Source organism: Schistocerca gregaria, chromosome 4, assembly GCF_023897955.1.
Source record: "Schistocerca gregaria isolate iqSchGreg1 chromosome 4, iqSchGreg1.2, whole genome shotgun sequence".
Lineage (NCBI taxonomy): Eukaryota > Metazoa > Arthropoda > Insecta > Orthoptera > Acrididae > Schistocerca > Schistocerca gregaria.
Genome location: NC_064923.1, coordinates 496,391,081 through 496,413,678, shown reverse-complemented (window position 1 = coordinate 496,413,678; position 22,598 = coordinate 496,391,081). Strand labels below are relative to the sequence as shown.

Here is a 22,598-nt window from a genome sequence, read left to right as displayed (position 1 = left end):
CCTTCCCTTCTTGCTAGCAGTGGTTAATGTTGACAGGCTTCATTTCACATCTGCAGTTTTTTGCATTTTGTGTTATTTCCTGCACTGAACTATTTATAATTGACTTTCTTAACTGTTTCATCACTGCTACAGTGTTTATGCCTATTCATTTGTTTATGTTCATGTTGTGAGTGTTGCCAACCTAAGAAACAATTTGTGTGTGTGTGTGTGTGTGTGTGTGTGAGAGAGAGAGAGAGAGAGAGAGAGAGAGAGAAATTGTCTTTTCTGTTATGGTATTTTGGATGTGGTAGTTTTCTTGTAAGGTGAGGAGGTGTTTTTTGTTGTTGTTTACCCTTATGATTTCCATGTCTGTCTCTCTGGTTGTAATTTTATGTTGGTGTTGGTGTAAGTGTTCTGCAAATGTTGAATGATTTGTCCTATACTTCCATGCTCTTTAATGTTTTTTTATGTATCACGTGTCAAATGTCCTCCTGGTTTGACCTATGTATCTTCCATCACATCTATGGAATTTCAGTTGGTATATTCCTGATTTCTGATACAGATCAGTTTTTCCTATTGATTTTGAGAAGTATTTCTGAATTGAGTTGTTGGTTTGGTGGGCTATTTTTCTGCCTTCTCTTTTGAAAATATTGGATATTCTGTTGTGTATTTGTTATTGTATGTCATTGTGTACCATCTTTTACTTTCTGTTTCTTTCTCACTTTGTGCTGTTTCTATTCTTGTATTTAGTGTATTTCTTTATGTGTGATTTTGTCCACTTGTTGATGGCAGTTGGGTGTTTGTTCTTTTCTGTTTCTTGATTTTACTGTTCAGCTTTGGTACTAAGTTCTCTTTGTATCCAATGTTTGTGGCTATTTGTATTATAATATTCATTTCCTTTTTGTAATTGTCTGTATCCAATGGTACTGTGTTTAGTCTGTGGAGCATGTATCTCAGTACTGCCTGTTTTTGAGAATTGGGGTGTTGTGATGTCTCGTGTATAATTGTTGTTGTTGTCGGTTTTCGGTATATGGAAACTGTGTGTCGGTTGTTTTGAATCTTTATGGTGATGTCCAAGACATTTAATTGTCTATTTTGCTCTCTCTTTATTGTACGAGGTGCATTCAAGTTCTAAGGCCTCCGATTTTTTTTCTCCGGACTGGAAAGAGATAGAAACATGAGCATTGTTTTAAAATGAGGCCGCGTTCATTGTCAATACATCCCAGAGATGGCAGCACCGTATGGCAGATGGAATTTTACCACCAGCGGCGAGAATGAGAACTGTTTTACATACTTAAAATGGTGACGTTTTGCTTACTTGAACAGCGTGCAATCATTCGCTTTCTGAATTTGCGTGGTTTGAAACCAACTGAAATTCATCGACAGTTGAAGGAGACATCTGGTGATGGAGTTATGGATGTGTCGAAAGTGCATTCGTGGGTGCGACAGTTTAATGAACATCATGTGACGACAAACCAAAACAACCTCGGGCTCGCACAAGCCGGTCTGGTGACATGATCAAGAAAGTGGAGAGAATTGTTTTGGGGGATCGCTGAATGACTGTTGAACAGATTGCCTCCAGAGTTGGCATTTCTGTGGGTTCTGTGCACACAATCCTGCATGTCGACCTGCAAAAGCGAAAAGAGTCATCCAGGTGGGTGCCACGAATGCTGACGGACGACCACATGACTGTCCGTGTGGCATGTTGCCAAGCAATGTTGACGCACAATGACAGCATGAATGGGACTTTATTTTCATTGGTTGTGACAATGGATGAGACGTGGATGCCATTTTTCAATCCAGAAACAAAGCGCCAGTCAGCTCAATGGAAGCACACAGATTCACCACCACCAAAAAAATTTTGGGTAACCACCAGTGCTGAAAAAATGATGGTGTCCATGTTCTGGGACAGCGAGGGAGTAATCCTTACCCATTGCGTTCCAAAGGGCACTACGGTAACAGGTGCATCCTACGAAAATGTGTTGAACAACAAATTCCTTCCTGCACTGCAACAAAAACATCCGGGAAGGGCTGCGCGTGTGCTGTTTCACCAAGACAACGCACCCGCACATCGAGCTAACGTTACGCAACAGTTTCTCTGTGATAACAACTTTGAAGTGATTCCTCATACTCCCTACTCACCTGACCTGGCTCCTAGTGACTTTTGGCTTTTTCCAACAATGAAAGACACACTCTGTGGCCGCACATTCACCAGCCGTGCTGCTATTGCCTCAGCAATTTTCCAGTGGTCAAAACAGACTCCTAAAGAAGCCTTTGACACTGCCATGGAATCATGGCGTCAGCGTTGTGAAAAATGTGTACGTCTGCAGGGTGATTACGTCCAGAAGTAACGCCAGTTTCATCGATTTGGGGTGAGTAGTTAATTAGAAAAAAAATTGGAGGCCTTAGAACTTGAATGCACCTCATAAAATGTATCTTATCATGAACAGAATTTATGTCTGTAAGTAACTGGTCAATTTTATTGTTCGGTTCATCTGTCAAGCACAAGATATCATCCTGTATAGGATGTTGTACCTATTTGGCACTATTTTGTTAAATATAATCTGTTCTACGTGGTTCATAAATATGTTTGCTATGGTTACAGACACTGGAGATCCCTTTGGTAATCCTTCACTTTGTAAATAGAATTCATTATTGAACTGAAAATAATTCTGTCCTGTTATTAGCTCTAGAAGTCTGATGTTTCTTTGATGTATTCATGTTGAAGTGTACTGTGTTTATTGTTTCAGTTTTTGGTACATTGGAATACATATTCTAAACATCAAATGACAGGAGGGTGGCTGAGTCTGGAATTTGTATGTCTTTTATGTACTGAATCAATTGTGTGGTGTTTCTTATAGTCCTGTCTTTTTGTAATTTGTAGTTTTCCAATAAGATTTTCAACATGGATCTTGCAAGTGGGTAAGAGGGAGCACACATTCTTTAAACTAATTGACCACTTAATATAACATTAAATGTACAAATACAACCACAGGCTCCATTTACCACTACCATTTTCTCCCAGGTCTATCCAAAATCACTGTCCAGGCCACCCCTGTTCTTCCCACCCCCCACCCCCCTTGGGAGGAAAAAAAAACACCCTCTCACATCTCTATCTACATACAAGACCATTTCACTAACACTCTCTCTCTCTCTCTCTCTCTCTCTCTCTCTCTCTCTCTCTCACACACACACACACACACACACACACACACACACACACACAAATCATTTTATAGGTTGGCAACACTCACAACGTGAATGAAAACAAATGAAGAGGCATAATGATGAATGAAAAACAGTTAAGAAAGTCAATTATAAATAGTGCTGTGCAGGAAATAACACAAAATGCAGAAAACTGCAGATGTGAAGTGAAGCCTGTTGACATCAACCACTGCTAGCTAGAGGGGAAGGTGCAGACTATGTAACGAAACACCATAAGTAGCTTACAGACTAACTTCGTAAAGAAAATTGTTTTTAACCTAAAAGAATTAAAAAATAAATGTACAAACTTTTGTATCCAATTTATAGAATGCCACAGAAGGTGCTTTATAAATAGAAGTGAAATGTGTCTGGTTTAATTCTTTTTAATTACATTGCAGTCAGCTCAAGAGAGATAACCTATAACAACAGAACTTAATCACTATTTTGCTATCTGTCAGAAGGAACTCACTCCAAATAATTTGCAGTTAACTGATCTGGCATTGGCTTATCTTTTTAAAACATTTAAACGTCAATATCTGTCAACAATGTAAATTAATTTTAAGTTGCTGCATGTCAACTTGTGGGAGATAAACTATAACAAGTACATCAAGTAATGAAGTAGGTGACCTATTGGTGAAAGTTAATTGAGGCAATTAGGTAAGTGAAAACAGCAGGCTTAAGGATGCCCTTACGTGTGTGGGTTCTCAGATGTCATGCATAATACCACAAACTCTGCTGTAAAATTTGGAAATGTTACAAGGTGTACAACTTGCTTCCACCATTAGCCGAAAGGTGGCAACAGCAGTAAGTAGCGGTGAAAAGAAATAGATCGCAGATGTCAGGCAGTTAGCTTGGACCTCGGTCAACATAACCTCATTCAAACATTAGTCGATTTGCATCTGAATCATAAAGTTGTTCTTGATTGAAAATGTCGGTTTACGAGCCTAATTCTCGTTATTTGCGAGAGGTGTTACTGTTTTGTTTCAATATGCAGAAAACAGCGGCTGAGTCTCATCGAATGCTCTTGAGTACATATGGTAAGCATGATATTAGTGGAAGAATGTGTCTTGGGTGGTTTCAACACTTCAAGGATGGTGATTTTAATGTCGTAGACCGACACAGTGGTCGAAGAGAGAAAGTTTTCGAAGATACAGAATTGGAGACATTGCTGAGTGAAGACTCATGTCAAACTCAAGAAGATTGGCATGATCAGTGGGGGTGACACAGCAAGCCATTTGAAAACGTCTCAAGGCTATGGGCATGATTCAGAAAGAAGGAACTTGGGTCCCGTGGAAGCTGATACCAAGAGACGTTGAATGGAGTTTGTGTGTTTGTGAACAGTTGCTTCAGAGGCAAAAACAGAAGGGATTTCTGCATTGCATTGTGACTGGGGATGAAAATTGGGTTCATTACAATAACCCTAAATGCAAAAACTCTTGGGGATATTGCGGCTATGCTTCCACGTTGACGGCCAAACCGAATATTCACGGCTCCAAGATCATGCTCTGCATCTGCTGGGACCAGCTCGGCTTTGTGCACTAGGAGGTGTTAAAACCAAGTGAAACAATCACGGATGCTCGTTATTGAATGCAATTGATGTGTTTGAGCAGAGCATTAAAAGACAAATGGCCACAATATAGCGAAAGGATGATAAAGTGATTTTGCAGCACGACTACGCTCAACCAGACATTGCAAAAGAGGTCAAAACATACTTGTAAACATTAAAATGGGTAGTCATACCCCACGCACCATATAATCCAGACAGTGCTCCCTGTGACTATCACCTGTTGAGATCAACGGCGCAAGGCCTGGCTGACCAACACTTCCGATTTCATGAAGAAGTCACAAGTTGGATCGATTTGTGGATCGCTTCAAAAGATGAACATTTTTTTTTTTTAACGCGGGATTCGTACACTGCTCAAAAGGGCGAGTTGTGGGAAATACTTTGATTGATACATGTGTAACCAATTTGTTTCATTAAACCCTCAGATGTTGGGGAAAAAACAGCAGAAGCAAAGTTTTACACCTAGTACAAAATATAACCAATAATTTTATTTGAAAAAGGAAAACCCCACCAGGAAGCTGCAATACGACTTTACTTTATTTGATAACTACTTTCAATAACAAGGTCTTCATCTGGTCAAATTAGCTATCTAGGACAATCCGTAAATCGTTACATATTACAAGCATTTACACATGTACCTGTACAACTGGTAAAATTTATGAAAATTGTGAATTTAAAAATAAACACTTTTATCTTTAAAAGTCAAAATACATTATTGTAACTTACATATAGAATGTATGTCATTTGGCACTACACAATGCACTGCCATGTGGCTCAAAATGAATGTTAAAGCTGCAACAACTAGAAATTTTTTGTTTGGCAGCAAGGAGCCTGCATAATATATGTAAACTGAAGAGAAATTCTGCCGCATGCAGATACCATTTTATAGCTTTGTTATTACCCCAACATGTTTCAGCAATTTCTCCTATTTTCAGTTGGATTTCTGTGTATTTTCTTTCTGAAAAATTATGGTTACATGTTAATTAATCTATTGTGTAGATTGTATGGATTTTGTGCTCAAAAGAGCTTGCATTTGCAAAAGGAGTGATTATTAGGTGTCCAATATTTTACATTAGTTTACATGTAGTACAGGCATTCAACACTGAGTTGAAGCATTATATGTTGTACATTTACACTTTGCTTATAGGTGTTCGTCTTATGTTAAATTTGGAAATAACATTGAAAAAAATTTGTTTTAGTATCTCTTTCAACACTACTGGTTGTGTGTGCAGGTAGCTTTATATTTACTATAAATTTTACAGCTTGTCAACTGCAAATAACAAAATGCTTTCTAAACACGAGAATAATAAAAAATTTAAAAAAATAGAAAATGTTTTGACGTTTGCAATGTAAACGAAGATGTATCCATATTATAACCAAATCTATACTACTACTATAAAAAGGCAAGTCATCATTTAACATTGTTAAAAAAAGTCTCAAAAAGTGCTTGACCTATTTACTTCAGATTTTTATGTTATACTCTGCTAAATGTTCAGGTGGACACAGGCTATATATATTTTTAATATATATTGTACATAAGTGAGAGAGTGTAGTAGATAATGATGTAAAAATATGAAGTATTCAGTCAAATAATTTTTGAGGTTAAATGAACACTGTACCTTACATTATGGTAGCATGTACAGAGAGAGAGAGAGAGAGAGAGAGAATTTCTTGAGTGACTTACTGCAGATTTTTACATAATACTGTAATACACATTCATATTTATAGGGAAACATGCCACATGGGAAAAATATATCTAAAAACAAAGATGATGTGACTCACCAAACAAAAGCGCTGGCAGGTCGATAGACACACAAACAAACACAAACATACACACAAAATTCAAGGTTTCGCAACCAACGGTTGCTTTTTCAGGAAAGACGGAACAAGAGGGAAAGGCGAAAGAATGTGGGTTTTAAGGGAGAGGTTAACGAGTCATTCCAATCCCTGGAGCAGAGAGACTTACCTTAAGGAGAAAAAAGGACAGGTATACACTCGCACACACACACATATCCATCCGCACATACACAGACACAAGCAGACATTTGTAAAGGCAAAGAGTTTGGGCAGAGATGTCAGTCAAGGCCGAAGTACAGAGGCAAAGATGTTGTTGAAAGACAGGTGAGGTATGAGCGGTGGCAACTTGAAATTAGCGGAGGTTGAGGCCTGGCGGATAACAAGAAGAGAGGATATACTGAAGGGCAAGTTCCTATCTCCGGAGTTCTGACAGGTTGGTGTTAATGGGAAGTATCCAGATAACCCGGACGCTGTAACACTGTGCCAAGATGTGCTGGCCCTGCACCAAGGCATGTTTAGCTACAGGGTGATCCTCATTACTAACAAACACTGTCTGCCTGTGTCCATTCATGCGAATGGACAGTTTGTTGCTGGTCATTCCCACCTAGAAAGCTTCACATTGTAGGCAGGTCAGTTGGTAAATCACGTGGGTGCTTTCACACGTGGCTCTTCAGGTTACAGGACTGGAGTAGGTGGTGGTGGGAGGGTGCATGGGACAGGTTTTACACCGGGGGTGGTTACAAGGGTAGGAGCCAGAGGGTAGGGAAGGTGGTTTGGGGATTCCATAGGGATGAACTAAGAGGTTACGAAGGTTAGGTGGACAGCGGAAAGACACTCTTGGTGGAGTGGGGAGGATTTCATGAAGGATGGATCTCATTTCAGGGCAGGATTTTAGGAAGTTGTATCCCTGCTGGAGAGCCACATTCAGAGTCTGATCCAGTCCCGGAAAGTATCCGGTCACAAGTGGCGCACTTTTGGGGTTGTTCTGTGGGAGGTTCTGGGTTTGGGGGGATGAGGAAGTGGCTCTGGTTATTTGTTTCTGTACCAGGTCGGGAGGGTAGTTGCGGGATGCGAAAGCTGTTTTCAGGTTGTTAGTGTAATGGTTCAGGGATTCCGGACTGGAGCGGATTCGTTTGCCATGAAGACCTAGGCTGTAGGGAAGGGACCGTTTGATGTTGGAATGGGTGGCAGCTGTCATAATGGAGGTACTGTTGCTTGTTGGTGGGTTTGATGTGGACGGACGAGTGAAGCTGTCCATTGGACAGATGGAGGTCAACGTCAAGGAAAGTGGCATGGCATTTGGAGTAGGACTCGACTCCTTTGGTTCCATCAGATTCACCTGATCCAGTACTGTAACCCGAAAGGTGTACACGATCAAAGGCAGAGCCACGTGTGAAAGCACCCACATGATCTACCAACTGACCTACACTGTGAAGCTTTCTACGTGGGAATGACCAGCAAACAAACTGTCTACTCGCATGAATGGACACAGGCAGACAGTGTTTGTTGGTAATGAGGATCACCCTGTGGCTAAACATGCCCTGGTGCACAGCCAGCACATCTTGGCACAGTGTTACACTGTCTGCGTTATCTGGATACTTCCCACTAACACCAACCTTTCAGAACTCCGGAGATGGGAACTTGCCCTTCAGTATATCCTCTCTTCTCGTTATCCACCAGTCCTCAACCTCCGCTAATTTCAAGTTGCCACTGCTCATACCTCACCTGTCTTTCAACAACATCTCTGCCTCTGTACTTCGGCCTCGACTGACATCTCTGCCCAAACTCTTTGCCTTTACAAATGTCTGCTTGTGTCTGTGTGTGTGTGTGTGTGTGTGTGTGTGTGTGTGTGTGTGGGCACGCGCGCGAGTGTGTACCTGTCCTTTTTTCCCCTTAAGGTAAGTCTTTCTGCTCCCGGGATTGGAATGACTCGTTACCCTCTCCCTTAAAACCCACATCCTCTCGCCTTTCGCTCTCCTTCCCTCTTTCCTGAAGAAGCAACCGTTGGTTGCGAAAGCTTGAATTTTGTGTGTATGTTTGTGTGTCTATCGACTTGCCAGCACTTTTGTTTGGTAAGTCACATCATCTTTGTTTAAATAAAACAGAAAGAAACTTCCACATGGGAAAAATATATTAAAAACAAAGATTCCAAGACTTACCAAGCGGGAAAGCGCCGGCAGACAGGCACATGAACAAAACACGCAAACACACACACAGAATTACGAGCTTTCGCAACTGGCAGTTGCTTCGTCAGGAAGGAAGGAAGGAGAGGGAAAAATGAAAGGATGTGGGATGTGCGGATGGATATATGTGTGTGTCTGTGCGAGTGTACACCTGTCCTTTTTTTCCCCTAAGGGAAATCTTTCCGCTCCCGGGATTGGAATGACTCCTTACCCTCTCCCTTAAAACCCACATCCTTTCATTTTTCCCTCTCCTTCCTTCCTTCCTGACGAAGCAACTGCCAGTTGCGAAAGCTCGTAATTCTGTGTGTGTGTTTGTGTGTTTTGTTCATTTGCCTGTCTGCCGGCGCTTTCCCGCTTGGTAAGTCTTGGAATCTTTATATATATATAAAAACAAAGTTGATGTGACTTGCCAAACAAATGTGCTGGCAGGTCGATAGATACACAAACATACACACAAAATTCAAGCTTTCGCTACCAATGGTTGCTTCTTCAGGAAAGAGGGAACGAGAGGGAAAGACGAAAGGATGTGGGTTTTAAGGGAGAGGGTAATGTGTCATTCCAATCCCGGGAGCGGAAAGACTTACCTTAAGGGGAAAGAAGGACAGGTATACACTCGCGCACACACACATACCCATCCGCACATACACAGACACATATATTTTTAAAAACAACAATACACAGGTTTTCTGTAAAAATTGGCTATGCCATACTGTGAAAATAAGCAGTTTCTTTGTCTTTCCCACAGTCACTTTTAACTACGATCACAGGGCATTTAAAAAATTAGACAAATGTTTCTCCCACGTAGACACTGATGAGCCAAAACATAATGACCACCTGCTTAACAGTTTGTTTTTCCATCTCTGGAACAAAATACATCACTGATTCTGTGTATTAGGGATCCAACAATTTGTTGATAGGTTTGTCGAAGTATGTGGCGGTAGATGCCTGTGCACAGGTTGTGAAATTCATTCAAATAACAGACTATTGATTTTCATATGTGCTGATGGCACCCGACAGTGACTCAGACGGATTCCATAGGATTTACATCAAGTGAATTTGGTCACTGAGACATCAATGTGAGTTTACTGTAATGCTCCTCAGACCACTGTACCATGATACTGGCTCGAGACATGGACAATTATACTGTTGAAAGATGACATCGCCTTTGGGGAAGTCATCAAGTACGGAGCAATGCACATGGTTTGCAGCTGTCAGCATGTCTTTGATTATTAACACAGGTCCTATGCAAGTGTAGAAAAATGTCTCCCATATCATAATATTGCTCCCACCAGCTTGCATCCATGGTGTTCTCCACATTTCAAGCTACCGCTCACCTAAATGGTGGTGTTTGTGGAAACGACCAATGACCTAGTTTAGCAAAAATGTGTTTCACCCAAAGAGCCAACACATTTCCATTGACTGTTGCCAAATCCTGATGGTCCTGTGCTCAATGCAATCATAATTGATAATGTTGTTGGGTCAATATGTGAATATATAGGGGTGACACACTCCAGAGCTCCATGTACAACAATGTATGATAAATGGTGTGCTCTGAAACACTTGTTCGTGCACCAGCATTATGCTCGTTTTGGCAGAGATGCCCCAGATCACCAACTATCCCACCTTGCACAGCAGACAAGCTTCTGAACCTCATGTTCTATGGAGCATTGGTGACATCCTACCATTTAGTACCTAATAGTAGTTTCACTGTCCTCCTACCTCTTTCCATAGACAGTAGCACTTGAACATTCGACCAGGTTCACCATTATTGAGATACTCATTCACAGGCTCTGCATAATAATAATCTGTCCTTTGTCAAAGTTGCTGGATTTTCCCATTTGCAGCCCATATCTTCATTAGGCAGAGCCCCCGTCCAATCTGCTCCACTTACTTTTGTTTCCAGCCCAAATGCCACCAGTGCATTGCTGTGGGCAGTGGTCATAATGTTTTGGCTAATCAGTGTATTTTTTCTTCTTACAAGTAATTTTAAACAAAAATTTTATACACAACTATGTACTGCCCTGTTTTCTTCCTTGCAGTCAGTTTTAAAAAGAAAATGGGAAATTTGTATTTCTGGCTTATGGGCATGTGAATAGAATGCTACTATGGAATCTGAATTATCCAAATCTTTATAATTTTAACCTTATGCAGATTAAAACTGTGTGAAATATTGTCAGTGAAATTACTACCCTAACAGTTCTAGCAGCAGGACAGGTCTCTTATGCCCTAATACAAATGAACACAACCAATTTACCCATTTATTGTAAGTGACTTCAGTTACCAACACAGGTTCCATTGGCTATAACAATAAACAAGAGTCAGATGAATGAGAGGGTGGGAGAGAAAATGGACCGCAGTTTGGGGGGGGGGGGGGGGGGGGAGTGATGAACAGATGGAGAGGGAAGGAGGAGATAGTCAGAGAGAGTGGGAAGAGGCAGGACATCCGACCACATATCCAATGCCTGTACATATTCAGCTATTGTGAAGCACTGACAGGTTTACTAATTTGATTGAAGGCCAAATATTATAAGCAAAATGTAAATGTATAAATTACAATGTCTGAACTCCGTGACATATCTGTTAACCGTACACTACATGTAGGCTAATGTAAAATATTTGATACTTCATAATCGCTCCTTTTGCAAATGTAAAAATTTTATAAAACCTATATAGAAGAGATTAACATGTAACAATAATTTTTTCAGGAAGAAAATGATCAAATATCCCACTAAGAGAACACAGAGTGCTGAAACATATCTAGGTTAAAACAAAACTGAACAATGGTTTCTTGCATATGACAGAATTTCCTTCCAGCTTTTTCTTGGCAAACACAGAAATAAAAAGAGCTACATCATTCAAACTACTTGTTGAATAAAGTGAAGTCATAGTGCAGTGTTCTGGTGGACACGTCTCCCCCCCCCCCCCTTTTCAATTGGACTTGAAACTTATGTCAATTATTTGTTTACAACAAAAGTGGCTACACTTTGGTTGAAATTACTAAAATCTAATGAATTTTAAAATAGTTCCAAGAAGTCTTTGAGTAACAAAGCAATATAATCAATGCATACAATTACACGTATTATGTGTCTCAGTACAAAAAAACAACTGGCACTACAGTTGGTTTAGTTTATTAAGTCACTGCGTCCACTGAAAAACAGAAGAAATTTGAAAGCTGTCAAAAAAAACCTTAGATTAATTTTAGCTGAATGCTTATTCGTTAGTGTGAAAAGTCCTTTTGCTTGGATAACTACAATCTATATCAAGCTCGTTTGATGACATGAAGATGATGATGGAAAATGAACTCTACAGCTTGTGAATGTGAGCTTGAAGAGAAACCTTCTCTTCCTCATTAAAATACACCTTCATCATGAAATTCATTGGGAATATAAAAATACCATAATCACAACTGGAAAAAATATTACGATTCAATGTCTCAATGAAAAAAAATCATGTCAATCTGCTACATCATAATCATATTTCTGTTCATATGCTTGCAGAAATCATAAAGAAATTAAAATTCTTACAAGAATACTATTTTTTGTCTCGTTTATTGCACAAACATGTTTCACTACAGTTGTGGTATATTAAGTTTTTTTTCTTTTTTCGTACCTAAAATAATACAGTTTTGTTATGTAGGTTAGTAACATGTTGACATCAACAGACTTTTTAGTTGTTTGGATTACACATGAACTTTACCTTTCTTACAAAATGATGAGATACACACCAACAAAATAATACTGCTGTTACAAAATTAATGTTTAACAAAATCTGTACAAACTGTACATCATGACATAAAATCAAAGGAGATAGGCATATTATGCATATTACATCACTTCAAGTCAACTAAAAGGCGAGGGGCTATAATGGTACGACAAATGGATACAACAGTTTGATGCACAACAAAGGCAGCTTGAAAATTCCAGGTTGTCTTTTCCGTGCATGGAGTGTGCTGAAGAAAGTATGACTTCATTCTCTACAGCTTTGTGAATGGGAGTCTACCATTAGAAGTGTCTGCAGTTACAGCAACTGGTATTGTTGATGATACTTATTTGTACCCACACCAGAATCATGCTACTTTGTTCATTCGGTGATGTAAAGTACTACAGACTGCAAATAAACTCCCCTCCAGCAATACTTAGTATCTTCAAGATAGTTATGGTTTTCCTAAATCAGTTTAGGAGAATGGTGGATTGATTCCTTTGAAATGGTCATTGCCAGTTTTGTGGCCTATCATTGTCCAGTCGTACCTTGTGGTCTATCACTAACGACTAAGTTTCTGATCATTCATTAAACATCAGTTTTCCCTACATTTTGCTTCTTTTCATATTCATCATCCAGTCTTAATCATGACTTAAGTAGTCAATATCTTTTTGATTTGTTGTCCTAGCGTAGTGACTAATTTATTTGTTATGTTTATCCATTACAGATGTTTTATAACATGTGACTGTTTATTCAATTTAAGTACACAAAACTGCATCCAGTCAATTTTGTTGAAATAGTTATTTATTATTCCATGAACCAGTTTTCGAACTTTTTCAGTCTCATCTTCAGACAGTTTTCCGGAATTACATATCTATTTCAGGCATAATGCTGGGTGCTGGCTCTGTGACAAGAAGATGAAACATGCTTTAATTCGTCGGCATAAATGTGTAACTTCTGGAAAGCCCCCTGAAAGGATCTGAAAACCAGCTTGTGGAATAATAAATAACTATTTCAAAGAATGTGACTGGTAGCAGTTTTATGTGTTTACATAATCTATTTGTACTTCTTGTAAGTTTTCAAATATTTTATGCCAAAAGTGCTGTGTTTTCTTTGATAGCTTTATAATTTACTATTGTTTTTTTCATGATTGATTATCATGTCCATGAATTTTATGTTTACCTACTGATTTTTCCTAGGTGCAAAAGCTATCTTGTTTCCTCTGACAGAATTACATAACATAAAATGTAATTTTTATCATTAACTTCCTGTCTGGAAACAAAGGAAATGGGAGAAAGTCAAATTGAACTTCCTGTAATTACAATTAACACCATATATCAGTCAAGCAATAATTGTCATTTGTGATCGTAGAAGCTTCTGCCTTCACCTAGTGTATATGTTCTATCTACTAAAGATACATTATAAATATAGAGATGGGGAGGAGGGGGGGGAGGGGAGAGAGGGGAGAGAGAGTTCATGATAATGGAAATTCCAAGATTGAAACAACAGCTCATAAAAGCATCCACCTCCTGATAGAAGAGTAATGGTTCGCATACACATACACATTATAGAACAGAAAATCACACTTACTTTGAGCTTAAGTATATGATCAGAGGTAGGGCCAAGGATAAATGAAACCATGTTGCTTATCCGCTGTACTGTTTTGTTTGCGTGTATGACTGTTAACCAGACGGCCATAACCAAATTGTTTGTTGGGAACTGCAAAATTGAGCATGCTGAGCCCACCGTATCACCAAAAATTACCCCCCCACCCCCACCCCAACCTTTCCCAAACTACCTCACCTCCTTCCCACTATTTTTCATTTATTTTACACAGAAGATTCATTATTGTTACAGAACTATTTGTACTTTGCTTTTGCTGCTGAGGATCACTTCATATCCCCTACCAGTGAACCCAGTCATACTACTAATACTCACCTATGACTTATCACAGATGAAGCAGTTATCTATAGTGAAGTACTGTCTGAAAAATGCTGCACAAATATTCAGTCAGATCTGGATAAGATTTCAAGGTAGTGCAACAATTATTAATTTATTTCAAATGTTCAAAAATGTAAAGCTGTGCACTTCACTTCACAAAATGAAAAACATATATTCTATGAGAGAGTATCTACGTGTTGAAATTGGTTAACCCATTCAAATACGCAGATGTGACACTTTTTAGGGATAGGAAATGGAACAATCACACAGCCTCAGTCACAGGTAAAGTAAGTAGCATAGTCTGGTCTATTGGTAGAATACTAGGAAAATGCAACAAAGGAGATTGCTCAAAATTCAATCATGCAAATCATCCTATGATACCGCTATAGTGTGTGGGTGCCATACCAAATAGGACAAATGGGGGATATTGAATGTATACAGAGGAGGAGAGCATGAATGGTCAAACGTTTGTGTGACTCATAGGCAAGTGTCACAGAGATGCTGAAGAAATTGAGCTGGCAAACACAAGAGTGTAGACGTGAACTTCCCCAATAATGCCTACACACAAAGTTTCAAGAACTGGCTTCAAATGATCATTCCTCCACATATCACTGCCATAGGGATCATGAGGACAAGATTGGATTAATTACATTGTGCACAGAGATATTTACTCAGTCAGTCTCTTCCCACATACCATACGTGAATGTAACAAGAGGAACCCATAATAACTGCTACGATTCAAGTATCCTCTGACATGGATTTCACAATTGTTCGATGCAGGTGTAGATGTCGTTTCCTCCTCTCACTTTTGTCTGCCTAAATAACCATTCTTAAATTATAGGTATCACCAAAGAGGGTGCTGGTGGTGGTAGTGGTGGTGGGGTGGTGAGGTGGGGGAGAGGTTTGGGGGCAGAGAGAGAGAGAGAGAGAGAGAGAGAGAGAGAGAGAGAGAGAGAGAGAGAGAGAGAGATTTTTTTGTGCCACTTACTAGTAATATTTATTTGCTGTTCTCTCCTAACTGTAACTGTAGAAGCTTACAGTTCATTTTCTTAACTCTACCATATTCCTTGCTACTCCAGTGCTGCTTCTTTTGATTGAAACATACTTTTCAGGTTTCCTTTTTACCACAGAGAAACTATATGCTTCAGTACAACAAGTGCAGGTGTATCAGAGATCTGTACATTCATTCATTTTTCTCAATGTTATTTTGTCACTTAAAGTGACACATTCTGAATCACATCCTTCATGTAACATTAGTTTATATTTAATGTTGTTCCAGTACTGTCATAGGTTATTTTCAATTTTACATGACTTCTAGATATTGTTCTTAATACATTACTGGCCATTAAAATTGCTACATCACGAAGATGACGTGCTACAGATGCAAAATTTAAACCAACAGGAAGAAGACGCTGTGATATGCAAATGATTAGCTTTTCAGAGCATTCACACAAGGTTGGCACTGGTGGTAACATCTACAACGTGCTCACATGAGGAAAGTTTCCAACCGATTTCTCATACACAAACAGCAGTTGACCAGCATTGCCTGGTGAAACGTTGTTATGATGCCTCGTGTAAGGAGGAGAAATGCGTACCATCATGTTTCCGACTTTGATAAAGGGCGGATTGTAGCCTGTTGCGATTGCAGTTTATCGTATCGCGACATTGATCCTCGCGTTGGTCGAGATCCAATGACTGTTAGCAGAATATGGAATCGTTGGGTTCAGGAGGGTAATACTGAATGCTGTGCTGGCTGCCAATGTCCTCGTATCACTAGCAGTCTTGATGACAGGCATCTTATCCGCATGGCTGTGATGGATCGTGCAGCCACGTCTTGATCCCTGAGTTTACAGATGGGGACATTTGCAAGACAACAACCATATGCACAAACAGTTCGACAACATTTGCAGCAGCATGGACTATCAGCTCGGAGACCATGGCTGCGGTCAACCATGACACTGCATCACAGACAGGAGCGCCTGCGATGGTGTACTCTACAACAAACCTGGGTGCACAAATGGCAAAACGTCATTTTCTCAGATGAAACCAGGTTTTGTTTACAGTATCATGATAGTCACATCCGTGTTTGGTGACATCATGGTGAACGCACATTGGAAGCGTGTATTCGTCATCGCCATATTGGCGTATCTCCCGGCATGATGGTATCAGGTGTCATTGGTTACACATCTCGGTCACCTCTTGTTCACATTGATGGCACTTTGAACAGTGGACGTTACATTTCACATGTGTTACAACCCATGGCTCTGCCCTTCATTCGATCCCTGTGAAACCCTACATTTCAGCAGGATAATGCACGACTGCATGTTGCAGGTCCTTTACGGGCCTTTCTGGATACAGGAAATGTTCAACTGCTGCCCTGGCCAGCACGTTCTCCACATCTCTCACCAATTGAAAACGTCTGGTCAATGGTGGCCGAGCAACTGGCTCATTACAATACGCCAGTCACTACTCTTGATGAACTGTGGTATCGTGTTGAAGGTGCATTGGCAGCTGTACCTGTACATGCCATCCAAGCTCTGTTTGACTCAGTGCCCAAGCGTATCAAGACCGTTATTATGGCCAGAGGTGGTTGTTCTGGGTACTGATTTCTCAGGATCTATGCACCCAAATTGCATGGAAATGTAGTCACATGTCAGTTCTAGTATAATATATTTGTCCAATGAATACCCGTTTATCATCTGCATTTCTTCTTGGTGCAGTAATTTTAATGGCCAGTAGTGTATATACCACATCAGGGTTAGAAACTAGTGGCTTATGTTGCTGGATCATGTACGAAACATGTAGTTATAAACAGACAATGTATTGGAGGTCCGATTATTTTTTTATTATTTCTCATCCTTTTTATCTTGATTCCAAATGTCTTCTTCCCTCATCTCATTTCAGAATTTAATCATCATTCCTCTCTTCAAATAAAATTTATTTATTAGATCATTCTCTATTTCCACTTAATTCTGTTGGGAATATTTTTCATTTCCATACAATGTTTGTACCAAAATGCAAAATTCATTCTTGGTAGGCAATATGAAACAAAGACTCTGTTCTTGCTAAGTGATCACATACCGGTAACTGTCTTTAATAATTTGATGGGTTGATGTAAGAAAGTGTATAACATATGGCAATGGAGATGAATTGAAATAACAACAGGATCACAGGAATAGATTATTAGGACCTAACTGATCATATTCTGACAGATATTTCCATTTCTTTGCCAGTGACACATGTCACCCATTTCATTTTCTATTTCATTTCCAAGCATGAAGATTTTTTAAACTTAAAAGCTGTAGGCTAAGTCTGAATGTCTTGTTTCCCGATTTAATCCACATTCGGTGGTGTCTGTTTTCAATACTGATTTTACTTACACACATATCATTTGGAAGCAAAGCAAAAAGTTAATGTAATTTTTAGCTTCCATATATAACATGTAGTACTGCCAATAGACACAAGAGAAAGAACATGAAACTTTCACGTCACTCAGACCCCATGAGGCACCCACTTGTTTGGAGACCAAGGGGAAACAAAGATGAAGGGGGACGTGTCAGAGAGAGGAAGAGGTCAAGGACACAACTCTATAGCCAACATCTGTGAAAAGAGTTCAGAATGTCCCACCTTTGAGGGCAATTCAGCTTGGTTCCTTCCTCAAAGAAATGCATGAGCAGGGATTTTGTTGTCATTTCTTTGACTGGGACAAATGTGAAACAACCAATTCATGGGTAGGTTGAAGCTAACCTCCACTGTCCCATTAATGGTATCATAAATGTATAGTTAACTCTCATGATCCACTTTTGACTCTACTTATGTTGCACGGAATAAGTTTTATTCTTTTCTTTTTTGTGTACCAGTTTATGGTCATGGAATGCTATGCCTTTTTCTTGAGACTGTTTATTAATTCTTTTGTGACACAATACTAATGTTATTACAAGCCCCTTGTTCATGCCAGCAAAGTCCAAGGGATGTTGACGGGTCACTTTGTCATCCTCTAATTTGCAGCATCATGCTGATATGGTATGGAAGGCCATGGTGTCAACAAACCACTTTCCCACCCATACTGCCAACTTTGCAGACTGCAGAACTGCTACTTCTCATTCAAATAGCTTCTCAATTGACATTATAAAGCTGAATGCATTAAATACCAACCCTGCCACCAAGGAAAAATTCTTTGTAGTACCAGGAATCGAACCCGGGTCCTTTGGCATTTGCAATAGTATTGGATGTGACATCAGCACAGGTGCATAGCCCTGTGTGTGTGTGTGTGTGTGTGTGTGTGTGTGTGTGTTATTGTTGTTGTTGTTGTTGCTGCTGCTGCTGCTGCTGTTGGGGTTCAGTCCAAAGACTGGTTTCATGCAGCTCTCAATGCTACTACATCCTGTGCAAGCTTCATCATCTCGGAATAATTACTGCAACCTACATACTTCTGAATCTGGTTGCTGTAATCATCTCTCGGTCTCTCTCTATGATTTTTACCCTCCCCCCCCCCTCCCCCTACTTCCCTCCAATACTAAACTGTTGGTCCCTTGATGTCTCAGAATGTGTCCTATCAACTGAGCTCTTCTTTTGTTGACGTTGCACAGTAAATTTCTTGTCTCCCTAATTTTATTCAGTACCTCCTCATTAGTTATGTGATCTATCCATTTAATCTTCAACAGTCTCCTGTAGCACCACATTTCAAAAGCTTTTATTTTCTTTTTGTCTAAACTGTTTATCATACATGTTTCACTTCCACGCATGGCTACACTCCAAACAAATACTTTCAGAAAAGACTTCCTAACAGTTAAATCTATATTTGATGTTAACAAATTTCGCTTCTTCAGAAATGTTTTTCTTACCACTGCCGGTCTGCATTCTTTATCCTCTGTACTTCAGCCATCATTAGTTATTTTGCTGCCCAAATAGCAAAACTCATCTACCACTTTAAGTGTCTCATTTCCTAACCTAATTCTAATCTAATCACACAATTTAAACTGACTACATTCCATTATCATTGTTTTGGTTTTTTGATTTTCAACTTATCTCCTCTTTTCAGGAAAATTTCCGTTTCATTTAACTGCTCTTCCAAGTCCTTTGCTGTCAATGACAGAATTACAGAGTCATCAGCAAACCTTGAGGTTTTTATTTCTTCTCTCTTAACTTCTACTCCTACTCAAAATTTTTCTTTGGTTTCCTTTACTGGTTGTTCAATGTACACATTGAATAACATCAAGGATTGGCTAAACCCTGTCTCACTCCCTACTCAACCACTACTTCTCTTTCATGCACCTGGAGTCTTACAACTGTTCTCTGGTGTCTGTACAACTTGTAAATAGCCTTTCACTCCCTCCATTTTACCTCTGTTACCTTCAGAATTTCAAAGAGGGTCAACACTGCCAAAAGCTTCCTCCCTGTCTACAAATGCTATAAACATAGGTTTGCCTTTCCTTAATCTATCTTCTAAGATAACTCGTATGGTCAGAATTGCCTTGCATGTTCCTACATTCCTCCAGAATCCAAACTGATCTTCGCCAAGATTGGCTTCTACCAGGTTTCCATTCTTCTGTAAAGAACTGATGTTAGTATTTTGTAAGCATGACTAATTAAATTGCTAGTTTGGTAATTTTCACACCTGTCAGCAACTGCTTTCTTTGGAATTGGAATTATTAAATTCTTTTTTAAGTCAGAGGGTATTTTTCCTATCTCATACATCTTGTACACCAGATAGAAGAGTTTTGTGATGGCTGTCTCTCCAAAGGCTATTAGTAGTTCTGACGAAATATTGTCTACTCCTGGGGCTTTGTTTTGACTTATATCTTTCAGCGCTGTAACAAATTTTTCTCACAGTACCATATCTCCCTTCTCATCTCTCTCTACATCCACTTCCCTTTCTATAATATTGCCTTGAAGTTCATCTCCCTTGTATAGACCCTCTATGTACTCCTTCCATCTTCCCCTTCTTTGCTCAAGACTGGTTTTCCATCTGAGCCTTTGATATTCTTACAGCTGCTTCTCTTTTCTCCAAAAGGCTCTTAAATTCTCCTATAGGTGGTATCTATACTTCCCTTAGTGATATGTGTTTCTATATCCTTATATTTATCCTCTTGCCATTCCTGCTTAGCCATTTTGCACTTTCTGTCAATCTCAGTTTTTAAACATTTGTATTTCCTACTACACCATATCTTTTAACCTATTTCATGCTCTGCTGCCTTCTCTATTTCATTTCTTAAAACTGCCCTTTGTCTTCTACTGTATTTCTTTCCCCTGCTCTAGTTAACTATTGCCCTACACTCCCTCTGAAACTCTCAGCAACCTCTGGTTCTTTCAAATTATGCAGATCTTATCTCCTTAATTTCATTCCTGTTTCCAGGTTTTTTTCAGTTTTAATCTACAGTTCACAACCAATAAATTGTGGTAAGAGTCCACATTTGCCCCTAGAAATGTCTTACAATTTAAAATCTGGATCCTAAATTTCTGTCTTACCATTATTCAATCAATCTGAAACCTTCCAGTGTCTCCAACGTCTCCCTCACACACAAATTTCTTTTATAAATCTCAAACCAAGTGTTAGCGATGATTCAATTATGCTCTGTGCAAAATTCTACCAGGCAGTTTCCTCTTGCATCCCTTTCCCCTAGGCCATATTCATCTGCTATTTTTCTTTCCCTTCCTTTTCCTACTACTGGATTCCACTCCCCCATCACAATTAAATTCCTTTCATCTCCTTTAACTATTTCAATAATTTCTTTTATCTCATCATACATTTCTTCAACCTCTTCATCTGCAGAGCTGGTGGGCATATAAACTTGTACTATTGTGGTAGGCATGGGCTTCATATATATCTTAGCTAAGATAATGCATTCACTACACTGTTCATATTAGCTTAACCACATTCCTGTTTCCTTATTCATTATTAAATCCACTCCTGCATTACTCCTATTTGCTTTTGTATTGAAAACTGTATACTCACTCGACCAGAAATCCTGTTCCTCCTGTAGCTACCAAATTTCACTAATCCCTGCTACGTCTAACTTCAACCTATATGTAACTCTTTTTAAATTTTCTAACCCACCTATCTGATTAAGGGTTCCAACATTCCACACCCCAATCTGTAAATTGCTAGTTTTGTTTCTCCTGATGGCTATATTCTCCATAGTAGTCCCCACCCGGAGATCCAAATGGGGGGCTATTTTACCCCTGGAACATTTTATCCAAGATGGTTCCATCATCATTTAACTATACAGTAGAGCGGCATGCTCTTGGAAATTTTTTTGCTATAGTTTCCTCTTGCTTTCAGCCATTCACAGCACCAGCACAGCATGGCTATTTTAGTTGATGCTACAAGGCCAGTTAAGTCAATCGTCCCCATAGTCAGTCTTTTTTATGGTCTTAAGATATGGTGCCTTGTTTATTACACAGAAATTCAAATATATGCAATCTATTGTTCATACTGTTTGCTTACCTTCAGTCATGACACAGTACAAAGATATTGTGACAGAATTACTGAAATAATGAAATTAACATGTGGACACGTTGAATGGAGCTACAAGAGAAAATGCTGCAAATTGTCCTCCACATACAGCCAATGGCAGTCTCCTTATAATGGTACCAATACAGAGCTTTATCCTCAAGATGCTTTACAGAGAAATTGATGACAGGTGAGAACAGAACATCAATGTCTGGAGAATATATTTCAGGAAAGGAAGAAATATTTTTCCCTTAGTTTTTAGCACACATGTGACCATGACTTAATATGTAGCTGAAATTTTATATTGACATGGAACAACTGACTCAGCTTCAATGTCCAAGCAATCTGAAGATTTGTGCCAGCTACAATCCACTTTACAAGTATCTAATACCTGTGGCATTCATTATCTGCACAATGATTTTAATTGCATACGAGTATATCAGTCTAGAGCAAGCTAAAATCAGCCAAAATTTGAAAACTATCTTGTAGCATTTGTTTCATTTTCTTACTTTTTATCAGATGCTACTTGATTCAAATTTTGAAACTTACTGGAATATAATGAGCCAAAACCAAGCAAAGAATTTCCATTTAAGTCTGAGTCTACTATAAGAATGAAAGCTGGTTGTAGTTCTGTAGAGCCCAATACAAAAAGCACTGCAGAAGGTTTCTTATGCATGAAGTAGACAACAACAGTTCTTTCTTTAATTTTTGTAATGGACTAAGTAAATTTTTCTTCTAGTTTATAATTAATCCAATTTTATTCCTACACATGAATCTC

At 39.2% G+C, this 22,598-nt stretch overlaps 1 protein-coding gene across 12 annotated transcripts in view; it reads right to left on the bottom strand.

Moving 5' to 3' along the window:
• The window catches only part of LOC126266769 (protein NDRG3), a 481,178-nt gene that overhangs the window by 1,930 nt on the left and 456,650 nt on the right, over window positions 1–22,598 (bottom strand). The window lies entirely within an intron of this gene.